At 42.2% G+C, this 10,066-nt stretch overlaps 1 pseudogene; it reads right to left on the bottom strand.

Moving 5' to 3' along the window:
- Positions 1-1,448: 1,448 nt before the first annotated feature.
- Positions 1,449-2,641, bottom strand: LOC133241759 (BCL2/adenovirus E1B 19 kDa protein-interacting protein 3-like; annotated as a pseudogene).
- Positions 2,642-10,066: the final 7,425 nt, after the last annotated feature.

The following is a 10,066-nucleotide window of genomic DNA, read 5'->3' as shown; positions in this document are numbered from 1 at the left end:
GACCTTTGTTTTCTCTCAAAAAAAATCTTTCTGGGCATTTTATCTAGTAGATACTTGAGACTAGCAGAATGTGCAGGTGCCTTGATTTAAGGCAGATTATTTCAATTGGATTGCAAGTATTTAATGTCAAGTGTTTAATGTCTAATACTGTGCAAAAAGACATCAGAATAGAAGTGTTGATACTCATTTCCAGTGGGAAAGTAGACATAGATTTACTCTGCAATTGGAAAGAATGGACTCATTAAATAGATGATAGCTTTGCTGTTGACTGTCTACCAGTGTACTCAGTGGTTATGTTCTTCAAAAGTATCTTTATTTTACCATAAGTTTCCCTGAAAATGGAGCCTGAGTAAAAAGCCTGAATGCAGGTGGTTTATTTGGAATATGTTCTGGGAGCAGAAGTGAGGAAGAAGGAATGAACAGAGAAGGAGAGAAAATACACTGAAGCTAATGCAGTGGCTACAGTGATGGGTGATTTTTTGCTTAATCCTTTGGGATAAAATATGTCTAAGACCTACCCACCTGATTGGAGAAAGAGGAAACATGTATCCGTGAGCTCACCTTTCCACAGGTCAAGGATGGCCTGCATGTTGTTAAACCCCCTGCTTCTGGACTGTGATATGATGAAGCAGGGGTGAGTTTGTGGGGGCGGGGCAGAGGAAGGAGTTTTCCAGTGGGAAAAAAAACCAATCCCAGGTGTTTGCAATAGCGGCTAGAATGGGACCTGAAGCTGGGAGGATTTTAGTTGTATTTAAGAAGTATAAGTTACGCTTGGGCAATTAAAAATGTTTTTATTAAGATTGATTTTTATCAACATTTAAGAGATAAAGAAAGAGTAGGGATATATTGAATAGGCTAAAGCATGTTCTGGTTTTATCATTACATTAATGTGAACAAGGGCTCCCCATCTTGGTGCAGTAGTAAAGAATCCACCTGTCAACACAGGAGACACAAGAGATGTGAGTAAAATCCCTGGGTCGGGAAGATCCCCTGGAGAAGGAAATGGCAATCTACTTCAATATTCTTGCCTGGGAAAGTCCATGGACAGAGGAGCCTGGAGAGCTACAGTCCATGTGGTCACAAAGAGTCAGACACCACTGAACAACTGAACACACACACACACGACACAAACAAATCACCAGCTTACGGGGAAGAAATAAATGTTAAAAAAAATCCAAAATTTTTCTAGTAACGTCCAGTTGATCCAGATGACACTAGCATAATCTATTAGCTATGTCAATCTCTATCTTCTAGATTAAAATAATTTTGCATATGAAGTTTTTATCATAACCAATGACAGGTTCAGAACAATGATGTCCTGAACTTAATGCTTTTGTTAATATTGATGATGTCACCTGCTCTCGTTTCACCAAGGTGAACTATTCATCTGGGGCTGATGACATTTTTACTTTTTTTGATTTAAAATAACTTTTTATTGCCCAGGATATTTTTTTTCCTTGTCTTATTTTGTCTGTTTTATTTGTTTTTGTTTTCTTTTTTCGTAACTATAAATTCAAGCTTAGGGAAGCTTGCCTTTGTCTAGGAAAACAAAACAACAAAGCTTTCATATCATTTGCAACCTGGTCTCAATTGAAAAGACAGGTGGGTTATCTTGCAAGAATAAGATTTATACCATGAATGGTGCAGGTCTAGGTTTGGTGGTACTGAGAGAAGACAATGGCATTCTTGACAAAATTACAATCTGCTGGTGGCGTTTGCGGAAAAGAAGTCCTTGCAAATTTCTAAACAACAGTAAAGTCTTATTAGAAAATTCTAAAGTGTTTTTCAGGCCCCAAAGGGAATGAGGTTATTAGCAAAATGCCTCAACAGAGTTGGAATAAAATACTGGATTTGAGAGTTACTGGAACTTGGATATGTATAAAGAGGGTGGAGGTTGGGTCACGCTTACAATGGTCTCAAGTTCAAATAAACTACTGTGGCAAGACACCACTTCACAAGTCACACACTGGCCCAGGGACTCTTCTCCTCTCTTAGTAGGTGCTGGCAGAAGGCGTGCTCAGTCGTTTTGCAATGTAGATGCTTAGTCCCAAAGCCAGAACATGGGAGAGGAAGAGAGATGGAATGAACACCTTAAGAAACTGTGGAGAAGATCCCCCCTTTCCTCATAGCTCCACTTTTCCTCATGCTTAAGGAAACGGAACGTTTAGGGTGCCTGAAGTGGAACTCCTTGGGTGGAATGTTTTCAGGTCTACTGGACCAGTCGGACACCCAGTCCACACTTTTCTTCAGAGCATCCACTTCTTCCTCTCCTTCTGCAACTTCTTCTTCTGACTGAGAGCTGTGGTCCTTGCTGGTATGCATTTCCACATCAAACATGATCTGCCCATCTTCTTGTGGGGAAGGGCTGTCACAGTGAGAGCTGCCTTTTGAACTGCTCTGTCTGGGTTCATGCTGTGTGTCCAAAAGAGTCTTCTCCACGTCCCCATCAAGGAGGGTATGTGCTCCAGCCCCCCATTCTTCCCATTGCCATTATCACTGCCATTGCTGCTGTTCCTGGGGAGCTCCACCCAGGAGCTGTTGAGGCTGGTGGGCGGTGGCAGAGACTGTTGGCCTTCCTCACAGTTGTTGTGCGGGGTGGTGGCTGTTCTACTAAGTGAGACAACATTGTCAGGCGGCTGGAAGAGCTACGGCCCTGCAGCAAGGACCGTCTGCGGTTCTCCAGCAGCAACACAACCAACATTTTTACTTTCATGGAAGGAAAACTTGACGGTTTCTTGCTCCCTTATCCCGTGAATGTTAACTAATGTTTTATAGCCTAATATGTCTAGCTTAAAACCTAATGTTTTAAATTTATACATTAAAATAAAACACTGGAAATATATGTGCATTTACAGAATATAATCTTTGTACATCTGAGCAGTGCAGAGTAACATGAAAACCAAGGATGCTTTTGAAGGTGAGGAAGTCGCCTTGCATCACGTTATGAATGCGCTATGCTGTTTTTATTTCATGACCTAGCAGTCTTCCTTAACTGCACTGCTTTTTCATATTTTCTAGTGACTAAAAAAAACTGCCTAGACAGCTCAATAACATCATTTTGGGTAGGAATTCTGATCTACCACTCTAAGATCTTGTTTAAGCCTGGGACCCCAGTGTACTGGATGGAACATATCATAAAAGTAAACTATTAGACCTAGAGAGGAAAGGGAAGGAAGGAAAGGGAAAATGAAAACAAAGAGAAAATACTACATAGGAACTTAGCAGCAACCTGACATATGAATGATGAAGAATATCTTAAGAATAACAAATTCTCATATCATAAAACACTGAATATTAAGCAAAATTAGTAAAAATGTATCAGTTTCTAGTCAGAGTCCTGAAAATGAAAAAAGTCAAGGATGAAGATAATTCTGGGATTTCCCTGGTGGTCCAGTGAATAAACACTTCACTCCCAATGCAAGGGCCTGGGTTCAATCCCTGCTCCAGGTACAAGATCCTGCATACATGCCACAACCAAGAAGCCTGCATGCTGCAGTGAAGACCCACAGCTAGGACTAAGACCTGGCACAATGGGATATTACCTAGCCACTAAAAAGAATTGAAATAATGCCATCTGCAGCAACATGAAAGGACCTACAGATTGTCACACTAAGTGAAGTCAGTCAGACAGAGAAGGAGAAATACTGTATAAATCCCTTAAATGTGGAATATGAACAGAAATGATGAAAGCTGAACTTGTAAAGCAGAAAGATACTCACAGACTCAGAGAATGAATTTATGGTTTCCAGGGGGAAGGATGGAGGGAAGGGATAGTTAGGGAGTTTGGAGTGGATACGCACACACTGCTATATTTAAAATGGATAAGCAGCAGGGTCGTACAGTACAGTACCTGGAACTCTGCTCAGTGTTATGTGGCAGCCTGGATGGGAGGGGAATTTGGAGGAGCAGGGATACATGTGTATGTATGGCTGAGTCTCTTCACTGTTCACCTGAAACTGTAACAACATTGTTTGTTAATCAGCTATACCCTATTACAAAATAAAAAGGAAAAAAAAAAAAGACCCAGTACAGCCAAAATAAATAAATAATAAAATTTAAAAATGAATATAATAAATCCAACTACTTTTAATTCTTAAAAAAGATAATATTATAAACTATCAGAAGGAAAAGCAAGATTGACTTCAAAGAAATAGCAATTAGATAAATGGTAGATTTAAGATAAGGGAGAGTAGACGTGGGAAGAAAGTAAAGTAATATTGTCCAATTCTTGAGGGAAGTTTATTTTTAGCCTGGAATTTTATACCCAGTTATCATTACAGAGGGACTGCAACTGACATTCTTAGGTGTACAAAACCTCTACATTCTCACTTAAAGAACTGCTGCTGCTGCTGCTAAGTCGCTTCAGTCGTGTCTGACTCTGTGCGACCCCAGAGACGGCAGCCCACCAGGCTCCCCCATCCCTGGGATTCTCCAGGCAAGAACACTGGAGTGGGTTGCCATTTCCTTCTCCAATGCATGAAAGTGAAAAGTGAAAGTGAAGCCGCTCAGTCATGTCTGGCTCTTCTCGACCCCATGGACAGCAGCCCACCAGGCTCTTCCGTCCATGGGATTTTCCAGGCAAGAGTACTGAAGTGGGGTGCCATTGCTTTCTCTGCACTTAAAGAACTATTAAAGGACAAATGTCACCAATGAGAAGGAATAGGGTAATATCATGACACAGATACTGATAAAATTTAATTAATGAACATAAAAGTGCTAATCACTTAGCTCTTTTTTACACAAAAAGAAACTATAATATTCTAAGCAAAAACAGATTAGGAGTGTGAAAGTTTACTAACATTCTTGTGATCTGGGATAAGGATAGAAATACTGAAGAAGCGTACATTTCCTAAGAAAAAATTGGGGATTCCAGACCAAGATGGCAACACAGAAGGCTCCTGAAGTTTCCTCCCATGGATGCTCCAAGCTACACATGGAGCAGTTCCCTCTGAGAGACAGCCACCAGCCTACTGAGTGATTCCAATACTTTGGTGACTGAAAATACCCACATTGATATTTCAGAGAGGCAGACACACTCTCACCATAAAATAAGCCCCCAGCAGAGCACCATACAACCAGGGGCTTTCCCAAATCCCAGCTTCTCTCTGAGGAGCAAATCATACACCTAGTGTGCCAGCTTCTAAGGCTGCCACTTGAGGGCTGCCACCTAGACCTTCAGCTGCCACCTAGCTTAAAGTCTGGAAGGGGCTTTCATGAGCCCCCTCCCCCTCGCCCCAGACTCTAGAAAGCAAACTTTTCACTTGCTTTGGCTGTCCCCCAGAGCTCAGTGCAGAGGGTGAAGGCAAAAACATCCCTGTCCTAGTCTCTCCCTGGAAGAGGTTTGACTACATACCTTACAAGCTGCTGACTGAGGATCAGTCATCTGATTAGCAGGCATCTGAGAAATGAAACATTTCCTGCCATATCAGTAGACAAGGGAGTCATGTCATCAGCGATTGCAGCCTCCAACTCTGAGGGAACCCAGGAAGGAAAAGAAGACCTGCCATCTAGCAGCTACAGGCCACTGGCTACACTGACTCCCAGGGAAGCTCCAGATGTGAAAAACACAGACACTGGCCCCGGAGAGCTGCAGGGCATAGCAGAGAAATGATTCCAGTGAGCCCAGAGCGTGCATCTTCCCATACACAGGGAAGTGCTGAATTCCTTACCTTGGGTTATCCGGTTTTCCCTAAATAACAATAATCTTTTGATATTCAAACTACTTGTCATTTGTCAAAAAACTATATAACCTGGTTCCTCCCTTTGCCTCCTCAGAGCAGTTCTCTTAGGCTTACTTAAAATGCTGTCTCCTAGCCTTGAAGTCCTAAAAATCCACACTAAATAAGACATAACTCTTAGATCATGATTATTTTTTTAAGTTGATAAATCCTACCTGGATCTGGTTGAAAAGAGCCGGTGGCACTTACTTTGCCTTCTCGCTCTGACTTGCTCCAATAGAACTGTCACCAGCGTCTCCCTGGAAGCAGTGTCTCCACACACTTAGCGCCCCAACTTTCACAGCTGCCCTCCAAAGAATGAGTCCCCAAACCACTTAGCTCTGACAGCCAATGGAGTGTTAAATAATAAAAATTCAACTGAGTAAAGTTGAAGATCCAATTGGTTCTATGAAATGGTTCATGCATCAAGAAGCATCCCATTTAGCAAGAGAAAGGAGCTCTCCAAAATGAGCAGCAGAAAAGGCAAGGTTTTCAAAGGCCAAGAGGGAGCCAAAAAAAGGAAACTTAGCAAAGAACCCATTGTTTAGGCAAATTCTTCTGCCTAATAGGAAAGGAACAATGGGACTGTCATCAGATTTCCCAGTGCTGACCAGGAAATTCCAAGCTGGCCAGTTAATGGTTAACACTTCGGAGAAGTAATTAGATTAGATATTAACTCTTGGTCTGCTGACCTGAGACCTAACACAAGTGACTTCATTTGGGGCCCATTTCCTTTCCAACAATTCCTCCGTTTTGATCAGACTCTCAGCTTAACTGAGAGATGTGATCAAAATTTCAGGCGCTAGTGCCACTCAGGGCTGCTGCTCTGTAGTTCTTGCAGCTTTTGTGAAATTTGGTTGATCCTTTTTGTGGTATTTGCAGGTCATGACCTTTTGTTGTTGTTGTAGTTTAATCTCTGTTATATTTACGGTCCACGACTTTAAGTTCACAAATTTCAAGTTGGTTATCCTTTTTATTCCTTTTCAGAAATTCTGATCTTAGATCATTTGCTTGGTATTTAGCAACTGCAAACATGCATGTAAAGCCTTTGAGAGAACTCAGTGCACCATGGAGATTATTATGATTTTTATAAGCAGGAAAATTCCCAATGCTTGAGAGCACTTCGGAGCCATGGTCCCTAAGACCTAAACCAATCAAAATAAAATAAGTCAGAGAAAGACTCTGTGAAAAGGTCACCTTTTTAAGCCAACTGCCTAGCTTGGTGAGTGAATGTAACTGAGTTTCAGTGTCCCCAGAAATGTTAATCTTGGTGCAGTAGGTGGTGTTGGCCACAGCACAGTTAGCTCCTTGCTCAGCTAAAACATAACTGAGGGCTATCCTATTAGAGATATGGTTTTCCCAGTAGTCATGTACAAGATGTGAGAGTTGGACCATAAAGAAGACTGAGTGCTGAAGAATTAATGCTTTGGAGTTGTGGTGCTGGAGAAGACTCTTGAGAGTCCCTTGACTGCAAATCAGTCAATCCAAAAGGAAATAAACCCTGATTATCCACTGGAGCTCCAATACTTTGGCCACCTGATGCAAAGAGTCAACTCATTGGAAAAGACCCTGATGCTGGGAAAGATTGAAGGCTCAAGGAGAAGGGGGTGACAGAGGATAAGATGGCTGGATAGCATCATAGACTCAATGGACATGAGTTTGAGCAAGCCCCAGGAGATAGTGAAGGACAGAGGGGACTCATATGCTGGAGTCCATGGGGTTGCAAAGAGTCATATATGACTTAGCGACTAAACAACAAATTCTATTATAGGACTTTCCTCGTGGCTCAGTGGTAAGGAATCCACCTGCCAATACACAAAATATGGATTCAAACCCTGGGTAGGGAAGAACCCTTGGAGAAGGAAATGGCAACTCACTCCAGTATTCTTGCCTGGGAAATCACATGGACAGAGGAGCCTGGTGGGCTATAGTCCATGGGGTTGCAAAAGAGTTGGACATGACTCAGCAACTAAACAACAGCAACATCCTTTTATCAAGAACAGCTTTAAAAAAATATTTATCTATGTGGCTGTGTCGAGTCTTCTTCATGGTGCACGGGACCTTTATTGTGTCATTTGGGGTCTTTGTTGCAGCACACAGATTCTCTAGGTGTGGTACACAAGCTCATATTTGTGGCTCAGGCTTAGTGCTCGGCAGCATGTGGGACCCAGTTACCCGACCAGGTGTTGAACCCAGGTCCCCTGCATTGCAAGGCGTATTCTTAACAACCAGACCACCAGGGAAGTCCTTTAAGAACAAGTTTAACCTGAGAGTCTAAGGATCTTTTGGGGGGGGGGGGCAGATACTGTGTTAGTAGCAAAATCTGCAATATCTCCAAAAGTAAGGAGAGGTTTCTGATCACATTCTCATTTTCATTTACTGCTGGAAGGTCCTTTCTAACAATTTATTTGCCAGATTAGGGGTATCAGAGGAAGCCTTCAACTCACCCAGAAAACATACATAATATTAATACAATAAGACCATACTGATGACCCACACTAGATGGCAACTGAAAGAAGTTCAGCTGCAGAATCCAGAGGGATCCAGAGGGAGGAATTTTGAGCTCCCAGGGCATAAAAATAGTTTTCTAGGATTATGGACCTAACAAGTCAGACTTTGTTGGTGAACTATTTTCACAGGTTTATAGAAGTCTTGCCACCAATGGTGATGGTGGTGGTTTATTTGAGAAGTCATGTCCAACTCTTGTGATTCCGTGGACTGTAACCTGCCAGTCTCCTCTGTCCATGGAATTTTTCAGGCAAGAATACTGGAGTGAGTTGCCATTCCCTTCTCCAGAGTATCTTCCCAACCCAGGGATCAAACTCAGGTCTCCTTCATTGCAACTGGTCTCCTGAATTGCTGATGGATTCTTTACTGACTGAGTCACCAGGGAAGCCCTTTTCCCACCAATGCTTAGTCATAATTTGAATCATCTTAAATGCACCTTGGATGCAAAAAAATGGTATTTACTAGGGAACAGGGAAGAAGAACCAAACAGCTGTCTTGGGTTTCTCATAAACCCACCTGTTCATTTAATTTATACCCATTATTTGCCCACTTTAATTTCTCTGAGCAGACAGCTACCATGCTACAAGGACATCAGGATGCAAAAATCTGACAATGAGGAGTCATATTTTGTAGAAACAGGATGGACTTCATCCATGTTATAACTTTTACCAATTCTGTTGCAGTTCCCTTTACATGTAAGTTGGCTAGGGCACATCACTGGCATTTGGGTTCAGTCTTCTAGTGTAAGCAATTTTATGGCCACAATTTCAGAAGGTAAGAGAATAACAATAAGAAGTTCATTTACTTGTTGCCCATTTTTGATTGAGGTCTCTGTGGACTTAAGACAACCCCTTTGTTTCCATAACATCCTAAAATCATGGATGACCTGAAAGGCATATCAGCTCTCAGTATAAACATGAACATTAACAGTTTACCCTTATGATGAGTGGCATGCTCTGGTCAAGGCATAGAGCTCTGCTTCTTGGTTGAATTTAGTTTGTGGGAGATTCTCCCTTTTCAAGTAGTTTATATCAGATAGTAACAGTATAAACCAGCTTGGAAATTCCTTCTCTCACTTTTACAATATGACCCATGAACAAACAAAATGAGGGCAGGATTAGTTAAAATGATGTCTCATATCAGGACCGGCATCATGAAATGGGACATATGACCTCACAATCAAGGGGCTCGCCTTCGTCAGGCAGAAGTGGTGATGTGGCTGGATTAAGATGGTTGCCATGTTGGGAATGCAGATTCAGTGGTGAAAGCAGAAAGATCTCAGAGCAGGTTACTCTGATCCCAGAGAGATATTAAGTTAATTAAGAGTTAAGAAGATTCTGGAGAGCACGTGGGGTTTATAGATAAATGTCATACCCTAAGTTTGAATTCCAGAGGCTTTTGCCAGTTTTGCAGCTGTGGCTCTAGCCTTAAGGCAGTTGGGATGGGCAAGAGCAATTGAATGTATGCTCTAACAGGTGTTAGACTCATGCTTATTGCCATGTTCTCGTGTGAGCATTCCCAGGGCCTGGTTATCTTTTTCATGTACAAATAAGGTGACATTTTTAAATTTTATTTTTTATTTTTGGCTGTGCTGGGTCTTTGTTGCTTCTCGACGGCTTTCTCTGGTTGTGGCGCACGGGCTTCTCATTGTGATGGCTTTTCTTGTTGCAGAGCACAGGCTATAGGGTCCTCGGGCTCAGTGGCTGTGGTGTAAGGGCTTAGCTGCCTGACATGTGGACTGTCCCCCGACCAGGGATCGAACCCATGTGCCTTCTTAACCACCAGTGGATTCTTAACCACTGGACCACCAGAGAAGCCCCAGTTCACTTCAGTCACTCAGT

The sequence above is a fragment of the Bos javanicus genome, chromosome 29, assembly GCF_032452875.1.
Source record: "Bos javanicus breed banteng chromosome 29, ARS-OSU_banteng_1.0, whole genome shotgun sequence".
NCBI lineage: Eukaryota > Metazoa > Chordata > Mammalia > Artiodactyla > Bovidae > Bos > Bos javanicus.
The sequence above is the reverse complement of the archived record's forward strand: the minus strand, read 5'-3'. Positions and strand labels throughout refer to the sequence as shown.